The sequence below is a fragment of the Indicator indicator genome, unplaced genomic scaffold (genome assembly GCF_027791375.1).
Source record: "Indicator indicator isolate 239-I01 unplaced genomic scaffold, UM_Iind_1.1 iindUn_scaffold_47, whole genome shotgun sequence".
Classification (NCBI taxonomy): Eukaryota; Metazoa; Chordata; class Aves; order Piciformes; family Indicatoridae; genus Indicator; species Indicator indicator.
The window spans coordinates 285,248-303,909 of record NW_026539185.1 but is presented as its reverse complement, the minus strand read 5'-3'; positions in this window follow the sequence as shown (position 1 = coordinate 303,909).

The following is an 18,662-nucleotide window of genomic DNA, read 5'->3' as shown; positions in this document are numbered from 1 at the left end:
TGAGAGCCTGCAGAAGAGCAGCCCCAGAGGGCATCTCAGCAATGCTCAGCAAGAGCTAAAGGAGCTGTGGGGGGCAAGAGGCTGGGGCCAGACTCTGCTCAGTGGTGCCCAGGGACAGCACAAGGGGCAAGGGGCACAAACTGGAACCCAGGAGGTTGCATCTGAACAGGAGGAGAAAGTTCTTGTGCTCCTGGGCAAGCTACTCTGGGTGCCCTGCTGGAGCAGGGGGGGTGGACTGAATGATCTCCAGAGGTTCCTTCCAACCTCTGCCAATCTGTGATTCTTGGATTCTGCAGTCCACCAGTATTTGCCCAGGCACTTCCCAACAGGGGGTTTCAGAACTCTCTAAGTTCTGCAGTGGGACAGGAGGACCTGGGTTTATGTTTTGCCTGTGCTTCTCAGTTGTGCTTTGAGATAGAAAACTCAAAGTCTAACAGATGCTTGTTTCAGGAGATAAGAGCAGCAAGTCTCTCTGTCCTAGACTCAGAGACTTTTGCCATTGTTCAAACTGGGCAGCTGGGTTCAAGAAGCCTTCATCCTGCTGCTTTGCTGTGGCCACCTTCCCCAGGCTGCCCAGGGAAGTGTTGAAGTCACAATCCCTGGAGGTGTTTAGAAGATATTTGGGTGAAGTGCTTGGAGCCATGGTTTAAGAGCTGTGTGCAGGGAGATGTGGGGTTATGATTGGACTCAGTGATGCTAAGGTCATTTCCAACCAGGCCATTCTGTGGGCCCTAGCTGCTCCTCAGAAGCAGAACACAGCTCCCACACTATTCTGCTGAGCTTGAGCATCCCAAGTGTCTGAAGTGCATCTCTCCAGAGATTGTTGCCACTTTTGCTTACCTCTGAGAATGAAGTTGTTTAACATCTTTATTGATGATCTTGATAAGGACACAGAGTGTGTCAGCAGTAATTTATAGATGACACCAAGTTATGTGCAGGGTTGATCTGCACCAGGGCAAGGAGGCTCTGCAGAGGGACTTGGATAGGTTGGATCCATGGCCAGCGTTACCAGGAGGAGCTTCAACAAGGCCAAGTGCCAGGTGCTGCACTTGGGCACAACAACCTCAAGCAATGCTCCAGGCTTGGGGCAGTGTGGCTGGAAAGCTGCTGGCAGAAAGGGACCTGGGGCTCTAGTGGACAAGCAGCTGACTAGGAGCCAGCAGTGCCCAGGTGGCCAAGAGAGCCAAAGGCCTCCTGGCTGGGATCAGCAATGCTGTGTCCAGCAGGAGCAGGGAGGGGATTGTCCCCTGGGACTCAGCTCTGGGGAGGCCACACCTGGAGTGCTGTGTCCAGTTGTGGGCATCTCAATCCAAGAGAGATGTGGAGGTGCTGGAGCCAGGGCAGAGGGCAAGGAAGCTGTGAAGGGCCTGGATAATGACTCTGATGAGGAGCAACTGAAGGAGCTGGGGATGGTTAGTGTGAAACAGAGGAGGCTGAGGGGAGAGCTCATTGCTGTCTACAGCTACCTGAGAGGAGGTTGTGCAGAGGCTGCTGCTGGTCTCTGCTCACAGGTCATTAGTGACAGAACAAGAGGGAATGGCCTCAAGCTGCCACTGGGCAGGTTCAGACTGGACATTAGGAAGAATTTATTCCCAGCAAGAGTAGTCAGGGATTGGAATGAGCTGCCCAGGAAGGTGGTGGAGTCACCAACCCTGGAGGTGTTTAAAGGTGGTTTGGATGTGGTGCTTGAGGTCATGGTTTAGGGGTGACCCTTGCAGAGTAGGGTCAATGGATGGAGTTCATGATCCCAAGGGTCTTTTCCAACCTGAATGTTTCTGTCATGCTGTGATTCCCATGCCCTTTTGGGATGTATGGGACAGTTGATCTCTCTTTGAACCCACTCTCACCCCCCCGATGTTTCTACTCATGGCTTTGTCATGGTGCTGCTGGTATGGTGCTGTAGGATCTTTGCAGAATAGGCAGGCTGGAGGCTGGGGTCAGAGCACACCTCTTCAGCTGAGCACCCCCTCATCAGTATGGGCTGCAGCACTCTCTGCAGACAGGGACGCTCCTCCAGCCCGCACAGACCTCTTGCTAGCTCAGTGTTTGCTGTTGTGAGGAGCAGGTACAGGATAGATCTGAGATTAGAGGAGATCCATGGCAGCCAGCCAGCTATTGGCATTTTTAATGTGTCCATCACAGCAGCACCTTCAGGGGTGTCAGAAGGCAAACTCCGGTAGCATTTTCCCTGCCTTTCCTCCTTGGCCACGTTACCCCTCCTGACATCTGTGAGAAGGTCAGCACCATTCATTTGTTCAGTGGGTGGCCAGCAAACATAGACAAGAAGAAGGATGGGTGGGAGAAAGGTCACAGTTCCTGTGGGCTTAGGAAACATCATCTGTGAGCAGCAAGATCCTCCCAGAAAGGAAGGTGCTGCCTTTGCCACAGGAGACAGAGCTGGAGCCAGAAGCAATGCTCCTGCAAAGTCCACAGGCAGCTGCTGTGTCAGAAAAGATGAGGGCAGTTCCTCTGACACTGATGCTGGTGGACATTAGCATTAGTGGAAAAATGAAGGCCAGATTCTTGGCTCATATGACTCCCTCCAACATCATCCTTGGGTGCTGGAAAGTTGGATGCAAGGGTTTGGATTGTTCCCAAAATGTGCCTAAGCAAAGCACCTGTAAGGTTCCAGCCCCACAGAAGCTGTCAGAAGGGAGATTTCTGACTGCCTTGGTGACACAGAGGAAGCCATCTTAGTACTCAGTGTTCTCCAAAACACAAAAGACTCCAAGTAAGAATTTGAAACAGGTCTTTGGCTGGTGTAAGACAGCGTGAGACTCTCAAAGTGATGGGACGTAGTCTTGCTTTAGGTAAATCCCAGAATCCCAGCAGGATGGGGTTGGAAAGGGACCTCTGGAGATCATCCAGTCCAACTCCTGCTCAAGCAGGTCACCCACAGCAACTTGCCCAGGATCAAAATCCCAGGGGGTGTTGGAAGCTCTCCACAGAAGGAAAATCCACAACCTCTCTGGGCAGCCTGCTCCTGTCACCAAATCCTTATGGATCAGGGAGGTTTTATGTCCCAGACTCAGAGCTGGTCCAAATCTGTGATGCTCCAGGATGCTCTTTCTTTATTGAAAGAGTCGTCAGGGATTGGAACAGGCTGCCCAGGGAGGTGGTGGAGTCCCCATCCCCGGAGGTGTTCAAGGAATGTGTGGCACTTGGGGATATGGTTTGATGGCCATGGTAGGGTTGGGTTGATGGCTGGACTGGATGATCTCAGAGGCCTTTTCCAATCCAAACTATTCTGTGATTCTCTGATTCATGGCACTGCATGGTCTGAATGTGTCCTTTGTTCTCCCAGTCTCATTCTGGCTTTTCCACACTGGCTCTTTCTCAGCCAAATCACCGTGACAGTGTTGCCACCCTCGGAGTGAAAGGATGCTCAAGACCGTTAGACTCATGTGGCAAAGCTCTGAGGGAGGAGAATCTCTCCAAATATGCTCAGCACAGGGATGTCCCTGCTGCCACCATGCAACGCTTTCAGCAGCAAGGGCCCCCCAGCTGTCACCTATGTAAGGAGGAGGCAGGTTGGTAAAATCTGTGCCTGGAATGATGCTGCTTCTGACTGTCTCCAGCATGAGGAGGCTGTGAGTGCAGTGACAAGACTCTCTTTTTTTTTTTTTTTTTTTTTTGTACTTGCTGGAGAACAGACTCTGGCCTAGTTTTATGTTCTTTTGGCCTCATAATTCTCAGAATACCAATTGCTTGATGACAGAAAATGCTGGCCTGAAACCAGCCCCAGACGTGCCAGCCAAGACCTGACTGTAGGGGTACCAGGAGAGCATTTTCCAGCGTGAAAAATCACCTTCTCCTCACTTGCACCAGGGACAGGGGTACCTGCAGGTGTGAGGAACAGCTTATTGACAGGATTACTGCTTCCAGTTCAGCAAACAACACTGCCCAGAGCTCTGATGAGCTTCGTCTATCTGGAAAGGCTTTTAATAAACCTTTTGAGTCAGGATGTTCCAGAGATGGATGTATTCAAACTGCTGCTTTCAGCAGTGCCTTCCACCCAGAGGCACATTCAGAGCTTGTTCTGAATGTGAACAAGAGCAGGAGAGGCCTTTAATCTGTATGGAAATCGTAGCTCTTGCTCCTAGCCAAGTCTCCAGAGCAGCACACGGAGCGCTTCCACCCTGGTCACCCTGCAGCGGAGATCTCTGCACTTGGCTCTGCAGAGTGCAGGGGGCTGTGGGCCCAGTACAGGCACCAGCTCCTTTCTAAAGATCAGGGGGAGACAGTGGGGTCACCTTCTCCCATTTCTTCCAGGTTATTGTGAAGGGTCAGGGCTGGGCTGGCCACCAGAGGAGTGCCAGAGGCTCTCCAGGAAGCCCTCTGCTTCCCAAAGGGAAGAGAAAGGGAAGAAAGGAGAGACTGATGGGGTGGGAAAGAAACTGCCCCATCTGGGATGGAGAGAAGAACAATGCCATGGAATAGAGACACAGAGACACAAACCAGTGTGGAACCCAACCCCTGAGGGCACCACTGGCACCACTGCTGCTGGGGGCAGGCACTGGGCAAGTCCCAGCCTGGACTCAGCCGCAGATGGGAACCAGATTCAGGAGCTGGGTTCTGGAAGTGGATTCAGGAACACAGGGATGAGGATGGAAGGCAGAAGGGACAGAGTCCTGCTGGGACATCAGCCAGGGAAGAAGAGGCTTGGCCCTGGGGATCCCTCAGCTTGCTCCTGAAGATGCCATCCATGGGCTGCAATCCCTTGGTGGGCAGCTGAGGGTCCCCTGTGCTGTCTGCTCCTCCCCACAGGAACCACCTCTGCATTCCTGCCCCCCAAGGTGTGGCACAAGCTGTGGCAGTGCCCTTGGGGTGGCCAGGAGCAAGTCCAAGGCTGAGGCTTTCTGCAGCCCAGCCCTTGGGAGGAGCTGTCCCCATCAGCTGCTCCCTGCTAGCAGCAGCTCCTGGCTGTGCCAAGCTGCCCTGAAGTGCAGAAAGTGCCTCAGTGAGCGGAGCCTGAGCTGGGCAGGGACAGCTCTGAGCAGGAGGAGTTCTGGTCTGGCTCAGGGCAATCAGGTAGTTTCCTTCTCCCTGTCCATCCTTCTCTCCCCTCTCCCTTTGCCTCCAAGTCTCCAGCTGGTCTTTGCTTCCTTTATGCATCCACTGCATTCTTCAGGTCCCCCAAATCCCCAGCAGCTCTTTGAGTTAATTTACCCAGGATCAGTGCAGAAAAGTCTGTGGAAGGCATTCAGCTCCCTGCTGCTTCCCAGCCTGTGTTGTCATTTACAGCTGTTCAGGGGAATACAAAGCAGTTGTCAAATGATCCCCCAGTCCCCAGCAGCACTCTGCCCCTGTGGTGTGTTGTCAGAAGCTGGTTAAGGTGCAGGTGGGTGAAAAGTTAGGGAAACCACTTGGAAAGCACCCAGAGAGCTCCAGGAACAGTGTTTTTCTTTCCTTTGCTGCATACTTTTTTGCTGTTCCCTGGCATATGAAAAGAAACAGAACAAGCTTTGAGAACTCTGTCATCTGTAGAAGGCAGTTCATGGAATCACAGAATGGGTTGGCAGAAGCCTCTGAGATCATCCAGTCCAACAGCAACCCAACCCCACCATGGCCACTAAACCATGGCCCCAAGTGCCATGGCCACAGCTTTCTGGAACACCTCCAGGGATGGGGACTCCACCATCTCCCTGAGCAGCCTCTGCCAATCCCTGACCACCCTTGCAGCAAGGAAATTTTTCTTCATCTCCAACCTAACCCTCCCCTGGCACAATTTCAGGTCATTTCCTCTCCTTCTGAGATTAGGGAGAAGAGCCCAACCCCCACTTCACTTCAACCTCCTTTCAGGTCCCTCAGCTGCTCCTCCCCAGCCCTGTTCTCCAGACCATTCCCCATCTTTGTTGCCCTTCTCTGGACCTGCTTCAGCCCTTCAATGTCCTTCTTGGACTGAGGGGCCCAAAACTGAACCCTGGATTTGAGGGGCATGATACGTGCCCTGGTCCTGCTGGCCACACCACTGCTGATCCAGGCCACTCCATTTTCTCCTCCAAGCACAGACCTCTTACACTTGAGCTCCAATCTTCCCAAAGCTTTCCCTCCCACGAAAATCCCAAATGGGTTAATACCTTTTCTGAGCCACCAGAAAATGTCAGAGTTTTCCATCTTGGAACATTTTGAGGGTAAGAGTTACTCAGTGTCCTTGCATTAGCCCAGCAGTGAGTGAAGAGAACTGGGTGCTGCTGGAACTGGTGCAGGGTAGCTAAGATAGGACACTGGAGCTATTTTCATAACTTCACAGATTGCACTGGGTTGGAAGGGACCCTCCAAGTTCATCTTGTCCAACCCCTTGCAGTCCACAGAGATACCTCCAGCTAGAGCAGGCTGCCCAGGGACACAGCAAGTCTGACCTTGAATGTCCACCCTCACTGTGCAGAACTTCTTCCTGATGTCCAACCTAACTCTGCCCTGCTCCAGTTTCAAACCATTGTCCCTGGTCCTATCCCCACAGCTCTTCTGAACAGTCCCTCCCCAGCCTGCCTGTAGGTCCCCTTCACATCCTGAAGGGGATTTGGTGTGCAGGATCTGGGTTCCTCAGTTTTTTAGGACCTAAGTCAGCCTCTCCAATGCTGACACCATGAACATTCACTCACCCTAGCACCAGAGCAGCTGAAGTCCTTTGACTCCCACTCTTGGTGCCATTGCCAGTTTCCATTTTACAGGTGGGGAAATGGAGCAAAGAGTGGGGAGGACCTTACTTAAAAAGGTACTTGGGCTGCCATCTTCCCTTCCCTTCAACAGTCATGCCTCAACCCTCTGGATATCTGTCTCTCAGTAATTGATACACTTGGAGAGCAGCTTTGCCCTGGGACCCTCTCAGAGGAGATCTGTGCTGCGGGCTGTGCTTTAGTCCTTCTCTGGGTGCTCAGCTATGCTCCCTCCTGTGTATTCTACTGAGCACAGACCTGATGTTCCCTCCTTCATCTTCACTGGGCACAGGCATGACTCCAACCCTGTATCCTAAGGGCTGGTGACAGCAACTGAAAGGAGGTTGCAGCCTGTTCTGGCAAGCAGCAAGTGACAGGATGAGAGGAAATGACCTCAGGTTGTACCAGGGGAGGTTTAGGTTGAACATGACAAAGAATTACTTCCCAACAACTCCAAATCCCTCAGCCTGTCCATGTAGCAGAGGTGCTCCAGCCCTCTTAGCTATCTTTAATCTTACTCTTTTGGACATCCAAACTCCCTCTTCTGTTGCTGCCAGAGGTTATGTCCTGGTGCTGTGGGGGTGTTCATTTGTAAGGGTTTAATAGACGCTGCTGAGATCAGGCTGTGACCAGGCTGAGCCATGCAGCCTCCTCCTTCACTCAAGCAGACTGGGGCTGCTCTTGCCTCTGCCTCCAGTTGTTGATTTATTCTGGTCCTCTGAGTGTTTTACTGAGCTGTAAAGTTTTAGGGTAATCTGTGAAAAAAGAACCTTAGGGAAAACCGTGCCCCACTAACAAGACACACGAGACAACAAAATGTCCCCACTGCAGAGATGAATTTCCTGCAGAATGAAAAGCAACAGCATCTGATAGAATCAGAGAGCCACAGAGCTGAGGTCGGAAGAGCCCTTTGAGAGCATCCAGTCCAGCCCTCACCCAGAGCTCACAAAGCCACCACTGCTGCTGAGCCACTGCACCACAGCCCTCAGCACCACAGCCACACAGTCTGGAAACCCTTCCAGGGATGGGGACTCCATCACCTCCCTGGGCAGCCTGGGACACTGCCTGAGAACCCTTGCTGGGAAGGAATTGTTCCTAATCTCCAACCTGAACCTCCCCTGGCACAACTTGAGGCTGTTTCCTCTTGTCCTGTTCCTTCTTCCTTGGGAGAAGAATCCAAGCCCCACCTGGCTCTAATCTCCCTTCAGGGAGCTCTAGAGAGCAATGAGGTCTCCCCTCAGGCTCCTCTTCTTCAGAGTAAACAACCCCAGGTCCCTCAGCTGCTCCTTATAAGCTTTGTGTTTCTTGGAGACAGTTTCTTGTACCTCAGGTCCAAGTATCTCCCATTCCTGATGGGAGGTTTTTGTGCATCAAAATGGCTACCAAGTGACAAATGTGACTGTGGTGGGGAAAAGAGTGGTGTGGGTGGGGGGTGTGTGTGTGTCTGTGTGTCTGTCTGTGTGTGTGGTGTCTGCACACAAACGTCTCGATGCTCCCATGGACCACATCACCACGAGGGAGTAGCAACAGAGTGCTGTGGGGTTAAGACTGCGTGTCAGCTCCAAGAGCTGTGGTGGAATTGCTTCCACAGTGCTGTCCACAAGGCCAGGCTTGGCAGTGCTTATCAGCCATGGTGACATCTAGAAGCTGGAGGTTGCTATGGAAACAGCTTTTGTTTTTCTTTAAGAGAGACTGATGCAAGTTGTGAGCAGGAGAGTGGATGAAGCATGTAGGGTTGCTTTGAAAGAGAGCCTGACAGGGAAACTCAGTCTCCTGGAAACAGCACAGTGGAACAGGTGGAGAGTCAGAGATCACAGAAGGGTTTAGGCTGGAGAAGGCCTTTAAGGTCATCAAATCCAGCCATTAACTCAAGTCCACTGCTAAACCATGGCCCTCAGCACCACATCTACACAGCTTTGAAACCCCTCCAGGGATGGGGACTCCACTGGGCAGCCTGGGCCAGGCCTGGAACACTGTTTCTCTGGGACCTGTTGTTGTTTCTTCTGTCTGACCTAAACCTCCCCTGGGGCAACTTGAGGCCATTCCTTTCATCCTATCACTTGTTCCTTGGGAGCAGAGCCCAACCCCCACCTGGCTCCAGCCTCCTCTCAGGGAGCTCTAGAGAGCAATGAGGTCTCCCTCAGCCTCTTCTTCTCCACACTGAACACCCCCAGCTCCCTCAGCTGCTCCTCCTCAGCCCTGCTCTCCAGACCCTTCCCCAGCACAATCACAGAATGTGGAAATGAACTGAAGTGAGTTTCTCTGGCACCATGCTCCAGTGGAGGAGTGGCATTCCTGTGGGAAAAGGCTGGGAGGTGAAGGGAGGCCTCTAAGCAGGCAGGGCTCTGCATGCTGCAGGGACCGAGAGGTGCTGGCGTGAGCTGCAGCATGCTGAGTGCTGCCCTGGATCACACTGAGCAACAGCAGCAGCTCCCTGTGCCCACACACCAATGGGTGGGAGGACATGGACCTCCTTCCCAGAACCAGGCTTGGAGCTTTGTGCCAGCTGCTGGGTGTAAGGGCAGACCCAGGGCTGCCAGAACCATGGGGATCCTGTTGGATGCAGGAGAGTCACAGTGATGCTGATGAGGAGCAGGGAGAAGGAGTTGTGGAGCAGCGAAGCTCTGAGTGTAGGAAGTCCAACCTGATCCATTTGGATGCTTTCCCATATTCCTGAATCCGTACAGCTGGACTGAGAAGGGCAAAGAAACTCTGTTCTCAAAAGACAAAAGCAGGGACACAGTTTTGGAGCACAACACCTGAAGGAGAAGGCCAGTTGCTCACCTTGTGGTGCTCAGTCACAAAGCATGTGGGGTTGGAAGAGACCTCTGGAGATCATCCAGTCCAAGCCCCCTGCCAGAGCAGGGGCACCCAGGGCAGGGCAGTGTCTGTGTTGTGGGTGACAGGCAGGAATGATGGCTAAGCTGGGTGGTTACTCACACCCTGTGCTCTGTCCTTCACTTCCATATCTGGGGAAGAGGGCTGTGAGCAGAGGGACACTGGAGTAGGTACTCTGGAAAGCTTGGAGTGCTGGCAGAAGGGGCAGGATTAGAGGGCAGCCCTTCACTGGGGCGCACTGCATGTCTGAGCACTCCACAGCTGCCTACTCTCAGGTCCTCTGGGAGCACCAGGGAAACAGGGGTGAGGGTTTGGAGGAGGGCAACACAAATCTCAGCCCCAGTCCCAACAGTGGGAGGGCAGAAGGTCACCCTAGGCTTGAGGGGGCAGTAGGCAGAGTCAAGCTCCTGGCTGGGTTTTGATTTGAGCCCTGACCTCTATCTTGGTTTGCATCTGCAAGCTTGTCCATTCTCCCTCTCCATCTCCAGTTTCACAGGCAGTTGAATCAGCCTGATGGCTCTTCTGCCATTGAAACAGAGGTCTCAGGGCTCTTCTCAACATCCTCTGCCATGGCCATTACTCTCTGCAATGATTCTGATTCTATCACATTCTTCCATCACTTGGTTGAACTCATTAACCCAGCAAATCCAGCTCAGCAGAGGATGTGATGAAAAAGCCTGGAGAAAAGAAGGCTCCAGGGAGACCTCAGAGCAGCCTTTCAGTACCTGAAGGAGCTCCAGGAGAGCTGGGAAGGGATTTTGGACAAGGGCTGGGAGTGGCAGGATGAGGGACAATGGCTTTGAGCTGGGAGAGGGGAGATTGAGAGTGGAGATGAGGAAGAAATGCTTGAAAGTGAGGGTGGGGAGAGACTGGCACAGGTTGCTCATGGAGGCTGTGGCTGTCCCCTGCCTGGAGGTGCTCAAGGCCAGGCTGGGTGAGGCCTTGAGCATCCTGAGCTGGTGGGAGGTGTCCCTGCCCATGGCAGGGGGTTGGAGCTGGATGAGCTTTGAGGCCCCTTCCAACCTAAACTGTTCAATGAATCTGTGAAATGTAGGAGTGTGGGCAGGGGCAGGGCTGAGAGAGGTTGTCCTTAGGCAGTGTGGAACTTGTGACCATTGAGCTGTGTCCTATGCAACCACAGACTTCAGTAGGGTTGGGAGCAAGCATGAGGGATGTGGTTTAGTGGCAGTGGCTCAGCAGCAGTGGTGAGATTGTGAGCTCTGGGTGAAGGGCTGGACTGGATAATCTCAGAGGTCCCTTCCAACCATGACAGGTCTATAATTCTGTATATGACAGTGTAGGAGAGCCTGTGTTTAGATGCTCTTGGAACTTGCTGTCCAACTGGGACAGGCTGTCAATTTTGGGCTACTCACTCCAAGAAGGATATTGAGGTTCTGGATTCTGTCCAAAGAAGGGCAACAAAGCTGAGGAAGGGTCTGGAGAACAGGGCTGGGGAGGAGCAGCTGAGGGAGCTGGGGGTGTTCAGTGTGGAGAAGAGGAGGCTGAGAGGAGACCTCATTGCTCTCTACAGCTCCTGAGAGGAGGCCACAGAGGTGGGGGTTGGGCTCTGCTCCCTACTTTCAGGTGAGAGGAGAGGACATGACCTGAAATTCTGCCAGGGGAGGGTTAGGTTGGAGAGGAGGAAAAATTTGCTGCAAGAGTGGTCAGCGATTGGAAGAGGCTGCCCAGGGAGGTGGTGGAGTCCCCATGCCTGGAGGTGTTCCAGAAAGCTGTGGCCGTGGCATCTGAGGCCAAGGTGTAGTGGCCATGGTGGGGCTGGGTTGATGGTTGGACTGGATGAACTTAGAGGCTTTTTCCAACCCAAACAATTCTGTGGTTCTGTGATTCCATGATTAGCACCTTCAGGACTATATGCATGTTGAAATGAAAGGGGCTGAGATTTGGACCAGCAGGTTTGGGTTTCTCCAAAACTCCAATGTGACACCATGGTGGCAATTTACCACCAAAAGAACCCTCCCTGCAGTTGAAGCTGCTTAGGAGTTTCCATGGGGATAAACCCCCACCAGCTAACCACTGAACCAGCTGCTCTGTGCTGTAGCTTTCTGCAGCTCTACTGGGTTCTGGGGAAGGGGAAAATCATTTCTGTAGCAGGTTTGCTGCTCCCTGTTTGCCTCTGTGTATCTTGGTAGATCAATTATTGTTTGTAAAGTGCATTAGAGCCATGGATGGAAGGCAGAAACAGAAGGGTTTCTTCCATTAATCAGAGCAGTTTACAGAAAACATCAATTTGAAATGTTAAAGCCAAATTGGAGCTGGTATTGACAGCAATTAAATTGGCCTCCAGAAAGTAATGCAACCAGTTGCTTTCGACACTGTGAAGGGTGAAATCTTTATAAGGACATTCTCCTCCTTGAGCTTCTCCAATTTCGTGATTACTGATCCCATCACACTCTGTGGGAGTGTAAAGGGAGGTGAGAAGCTGGAAACAATACTCCATTAGGAATGTGCCTAAACTTCCCATCCCCTCTCATTGGACCCCTGCGCAAATATTGCAACTCAGTCTCTGCTGTGCTTCCACCACTGCCAGCTTCCTTTCTTTGCTTCCCAGTTGACTTTGCTGACTTTAAAATTGGACAAAAATGTGCTCGAGCAAAGGTTCACAACTGTATTCCTGGCATCACAACCAGGAGCAGTGAGCTCCACAGCTAAGCCGTGGCCACAAGCTTCATGAAGAGCAGTGGCACATGGGCTCTGCGCAGCTCTTGCAGCCCTTGCATGGAAAACTCTCAGTTCAGCTTACAGGGGTGTCAGGATAAACTTCTCATGACTCAGTCCCAGAATCCCAGCAGTCTGGGACTGGAAGGGACCTCTGGAGCTCATCCAGTCCAAGCCCCTGCTCCAGCAGGCACCCACAGCAGCTTGCCCAGCAGCACAATGCCCAGGGAGGGTTGGAAGCTCTCCACACAAGGAGACTCCACAACCTCTCTGGGCAGCCTGCTCCAGGCCTCCAGCACCCTCACAACAAACAACTTTCTCCTCCTGCTCAGATGCAACCTCCTGGGTTCCAGTTTGTGCCCCTTGCCCCTTGTGCTGTCCCTGGGCACCACTGAGCAGAGTCTGGCCCCAGCCTCTTGCCCCCCACAGCTCCTTTAGCTCTTGCTGAGCATTGAAGAGATCCCCTCTCAGTCTTCCCTGGTTTAGCACCAGAGTTGGTAGAGTTAGATAATGGTTGGACTTGATGATCTTAAGGGTTTCCAAGCAGAATGATTCTGTGATTGGGTTATTCTCTTTTCCAAGATAAACAGCCTCAGATCTCAGCCTTTCCTCACCTGAGAGGTGTCCAAGATGAATTCTTCAGTATATATCAGAGAGCTCAGCTCGCATCCAGATGTGGAGCTTTCAGAGACTTTGTAAGACCCTGGCTAGGGGAATCAGGAGCATTTACCAAAAGAAGACATGCTCAAGCCTCTGAGAATCAACTTGATCAGTGTTCTGCTGTAGGCATCTCTGTTCTAAAAGGCTTCACCAGGTGTCTCCTGTTGTCCTGTCTCAGTCTCTGCTTGGCAAGAGCCAAGGCTTGCAGCAGACTCTGCAGAGCTGCTGTCCAGTTTCTTCCCGAAGTGTTTCTCACAGGAAGCAGCTGTTTGTCTTCTCTTGTCTCCAGGGCATTCCCACCTTCTGGAATGTGCCAGTGGTGTTTTCTGGTGGCCTTTAGCAGGACTGCTTTTTGTTTGTTAGACAGGAGGAAGATTTGGCTCTGGTTGAAGATCTGAAGCCAGCTTTTCTTGTTGGCTATGAACAGCTCTTGTGCTGTCCCTGCCCCCTCTGGCACATCACCCATGGGTGAGAAGCTGGGAATTTTGTGGGTCTTGCCTCACTTGCATCTTACTTGCTGTAGGTACCTGAGAAGATTCCTGTGGGGCTATTTATGTGAGCACACCTAGGGAACCTTGTCCTCCTCTGCAAAAGGACAATTCTAACTACACCTTCTGTTTGATTTAAAATATTTGAGGAGGAGGGAAAAGGGAATAAATCTGTCACAATCCCCTTACAATCACAGAATTTAATGGAAAGATTCCTTCAGACTCTCCTGGGCTTTGGGCAAGGCTCTGAACTGCGGCATTAGCAAATAAAGCAGTGCACATCTCATTGAGAGCTGCTCAGCTTGCCCTGAATTCTGATCTCTGTGGATGGCCTTTGGCAGCTCCCTCCTCAAACCTGTCCCTGTGTTGTCAGCTGTGCCAAAACCTCTGTCTTCTGGTGTTCAGTCACTCCTGTGGGTAAATGATGCCCTTCAAAACAAACCCACACAAGATGAGCCAGCAATGGTCCCTGGCAGCCCAGAGCCAGCTGTGTGCTGAGCTGCATCCAGAGCAGGGAGAGCAGCAGCACAGGGAGGGGATTCTGCCCCTCTGCTCTGCTCTGCTCACACCCCACCTGCAGCACTGCCTCCAGCTCTGGGGTCCCCAGCACAAGAGGGACCTGGAGCTGCTGGAGAGGGTCCAGAGGAGGCCACCAAGATGATCAGAGGGCTGGAGAACCTCTGCTGAGGGGCCAGGCTGGGAGAGTTGGGGCTGTTGAGCTTGGAGAAGAGAAGGTCTTGGGTGATCTCCCTGTTGGACCCTCTCCAGGAGATCCCTGTCTCTCTTCAACTGGGGAGCCCCAAACTGGATACAGTATTCCAAGCGTGGTCTCAGCAGGGCAGGGTAGAATCACAGACTGGGTTGGGTTGGAAGGGATCTTAAAGATCATCCAGTTCCAGCCCCCTGCCATGGGCAGGGACACCTCCTACCAAGCTCCATGGCAGCTTGGGGAGCACAGGCTCCTTCCCAGATGTCAAAAGTTTGCTTTCTGATCTCTGTTCTCCTCTTTCGGCTGCCACTTCACGTGTCCACATGTGCCCAGGCTCACAAGACACCTCTTTAAGGAGCTTCCAGACCCTGACTGCCCACTGGCTTGGGTGGGGATTCAATTTGCTGGTGCAGAGTGGGTCCCAGGTTGTGCTGAGTTGCAGGATGGTATCTGTGAACATCAGCTTCGCAGAACTGTCAGGATGCTGCTTGGTGAAGCTAATGAGATGTTCACCTTGGAGCAGCTGGAGCTGCTGCCAGCCAGCCCCTTCCTGGGGCATGCTCCTGAATGGTTGATGAGGCTGTGGCCCTGCCCTTCATCAGTCTGGGGCTTGGGATCTTCTGGGGCACTTCCAGAAGAAACTCCTCTGCCTTACAGGTGAGGGCATCCATGGCAAGAAAAGAGGAGTTGGAGACTGCAAAGGCACTAACCACTCAGGAGCCCTCCCAGATTGTAGCCAGGTGGCTGCCCAGAGAGGTGGTAGAGTTGTCTCTGGAGACATTCAAATCCCCCCTGGATGTGTTCCTGTGTGACCTTCTCTAGGTGACACTGCCAAGAGGTTGGACTTGATCTCCAGAGCTCCCTTCCAACCACCCCCCTGTTCCGTGCCTCCCTTCACTCCACCTGTCACAGTGTGTGCTGAGATCTCCAGTGACATATTGGCACTGTGGCTCTGGCATGCTGCTTTGGCCCAGCCCCCACGGTTTGGGCTCTCCATGCAGCAGCAGGCTCTGCTTGCATGCATTCCAGGGGTGAGCCTGGGGCCAGACTCTGCTCAGTGGTGCCCAGGGACAACACAAGGGGCAAGGGGCACAAACTGGAACCCAGGAGGTTGCATCTGAGCAGGAGGAGAAAGTTGTTTGTTGTGAGGGTGCTGGAGGCCTGGAGCAGGCTGCCCAGAGAGGTTGTGGAGTCTCCTTCTGTGGAGAGCTTCCAACCCCCCCTGGGCATTGTGTTGCTGGGCAAGCTGCTGTGGGTGCCCTGCTGGAGCAGGGCTTGGATTGGATCATGCAGTTCTGGTGTCAACATAAGAAGGACATGGAACTATTGGAGCAGGTCCAGAAAAGGCCACAAAGATGATTCAAGGGCTGGAGCATCTCTGCTATGAGGACAGGCTGAGGCTGAGGGAGCTGGGGGTTGGTCAGTTTGGAGAAGAGAAGACTCCAGGGGCACCTTAGAGCTGCCTCTCAGTACAGGAAGGTTGCAGAGGGACTTTTCCTAAGGGTGTCTAGAGACAGGCCAAGGGGGAATGGTTTGAAGCTGAGGCAGAGCAGGGTTAGAGTGAAGCTGAGGAAGAAGTTCTGCAGCACCAGGGTGGTGAGAGTCTGGCACAGGTTGCCCAGGGAGGCTGTGGCTGCCTCCTGCCTGGAGGTGTTCAAGGCCAGGCTGGATGAGGCCTTGAGCAGCTGAGTGTAGCCGAGAGGTGTCCCTGCCCATGGCAGGGAGGTTGCAGTAGATGAGCTCTGAGGTCCCTTCCAACCTGAGCCATTCTAGGATTTTATGATTCTATGATCTCCAGAGGAGCCTCCCTATATCCACCAGTTTGTGATTCCATGATACTGCTTTGGAAGAGGTGTCCTTAGTTTCTGAATGAATCTAACCATCAGCTTCAGTGCCCTGAGGTCTTGGAGGAAACCTGGTAGACAGCAGCTGTGCTGGGTTCTTGGAAAGCTGAGATCAGTCAGATCCCCACCATGCTGGCATTCTGTGACCCCATTCTAGCTCTGGTAGCTTGGCAGATGGTTGGCTTAGCTCAAGAGTAGGCAGGAGACACAGGGCAAAGTCCAGACCTTGCCATGCCTTTGGAGGTCAGTCCTCCCCAAGACAAGCCTGAAGTGGGAAGGAAGGACAGGACAGGTCTTCTTCTCAAAGAATACTTCCTCTCCTTCCATGTCCTTTTCATCCATGCCTGCAGACCACAGCTAACTTCAGCTGGGGCTTGGCTGTATTTTGTCTCCTCTTCCAGAAGAAAGAAGGTGCCAGGCAGTGTCTGCCTTTGGGAGCTCTGGGAAATCTTTCTGCTTTTGCTTTTCGTTTTCTGTTAGGGACTTTTGTAAATTCCTTTTATGTAGCTAGAGATTGTCAAACTGAAACAAACTAATTCCTTCCTACTGTCACAGCTGCAGAGGCTCAGATCATAGAATCCTAGAATGGTTTGGGTTGGAAGGGACCTCCAAAGCTCATCCAGCCAACCCCCTGCAGTCAGCAGGGACATCCTCAACTAGAGCAGGTTGCTCAGAGCCCTGTCCAGCCTCACCTTGAATGTCTCCAGAGATGGAGCCTCAACCACCTCCCTGGGCAACCTGTTGCAGTGCTCCAGCAGCCTCTGGTGCAGAACTTGTTCTTCACATCCAATCTAAATCTGCTCTGCTCTCATCTCAAAACATTGTCCCTTGTCCTGTCCCTGCAGGCCTTTGGGAACTGTCCCTCCCCAGCCTTCTTGTAGCCCCTTCAGGTACTGGAAGGCTGCTCTGAGGTCTCCCCAGAGCCTTCTCTTCTCCAGGCTGAACATCCCCAGCTCCCTCAGCCTGTCCCCATAGGGGAGGCTCTCCAGCCCTCTGATCATCTTCATGGCCTCCTTTGGACCCTGTCTACCAATTCCATGTCCTTCTTGTGTTGGGGGCAGTGCTCCAGATGATGCTGGGCATGTGAAGGCTGAGCTGGTGGAGCAGGTGCAGTATGAGGGCTGACAATGAGATAAAGCAGAAGAGCCAAGATGGCTTTGGTGAAAGGAGAGCTGGCGTCAGGAGTCGAAGGGCTGAGCTCAGCTGGGCATGGAAGTGCTGCTGTCAAGGCAGCAAAGTAATTTTTCTCAGGAAATTGTCAGTGCTTGAGAATGCTGTGGGATGAGAGGAAAGGTCTGCTGAGGAATTCATAACAGATGAAGTGACAGGAATCAATGGGTGAGGACAGGCAGCCACCTTCTGCACTGAGCCAATGATTAGGCCAAGGAGTGCTCTGGGACCAGAGCTGCTCAGGGTAATGCTGAGTGATCTGGAGAGGGTGTTCAGGGAGGTGACAAAAGGTTGTGTGTGTTGTGGAATTTTACTGATCTCTCAAACTGAGGCTGACAGCAGGGCCTTAACTTATGAAAATAATAGCCTTGGGAAGCCATTTCTGACATTGTGAAGTTCAACAAGGACAAGGGCAGGGTCCTGCATCCAGGGAGGAACAACACCAGGCACCAGGACAGACTGGGGGTGGTCCTGATGGAAAGCAGCTCCATGGAGAAAGACCTTGGAGTCCTGGTGGACAGCAATGTGCCCTTGTGGCCAAGAGGTTATGTTGGTGCAGTAAAAAATGTGTCCAGCTGGTCTAGGGAGGCTCTGCCACCCCTCTTCTCTGCCCTGGTGAGACCACAGATAGCATCCTGGGTCCAGTTCAGGGCTCCTCAATTCAGGAGAGACAGGGATCTGCTGGAGAGAGTCCAATGGAGAGCTAAGAGGGATGATCATAGACTCATAGACTGGTCTGGCTTAGAAGGGACCTCCAAAACTCATCCAGTCCAACCCCCTCCGGTCAGCAGGGACACATCCAACTAGAGCAGGTTGCCCAGAGCCTTGTCAAGCCTGACCTTGAATATCTCCAGGGATAAGGCCACAGCCACCTCCCTGGGCAACCTGTTGCAGTGTTCCAGCAGTGTCCTCATGAACATCCTGACTTGAACGTCTCTGCTGTGAAGAAAGACTGAGAGCCCTGGGGCTGTTTACTCTGGAGAAGGCTGACAGGGGATCTGATCAACATCTGAGGGGTGGCTGTCAGGATGAAGGGGCCAGGCTCTTGTCAGTGGTGCCCTGTAATAGACAAGGAACAACAGGCACAGACTGGAACCCAGGAGGCTCCACCTCGACATGAAGAGAAACTTGTTTGTTGTGAGGGTGCTGGAGCCCTGGAGCAGGCTGCCCAGAGAGCTTGTGGAGTCTCCTTCTCTGGAGAGATTCCACCTGGATGCATTCCTATGCCCTGCCCTGGGTGACCCTGCCCTGGTAAGGGGGTTGGACTGGATGATCTCTGGACGTCCCTTCCAACCCCTAACATTCTGTGATTCTGTGGTTCTGTTCTATCAGCAAGAGGCTGTCTGTTGGACAAGCAGCTGGCCAGGGATACTGAACAACTAGCAGAGATTTTAGGACTCAGAGGTAACTGCTTCATCTTGGTATTTAGTTGTTTAAAACACATAGTCCTGGAGAGAACCTGTTCTGTGCCTAAAACATTTCAAGCCATCAAAGTCTCACAGATCTCACTCTAGATCCAGGACAGCTTCTATCAGTCAGGGTTTCTTCAAGACCATTGCCCCTTTGCCTGTCCCTGGGCACCACTGAGCAGAGTCTGGCCCCAGCCTCTTGCCCCCCA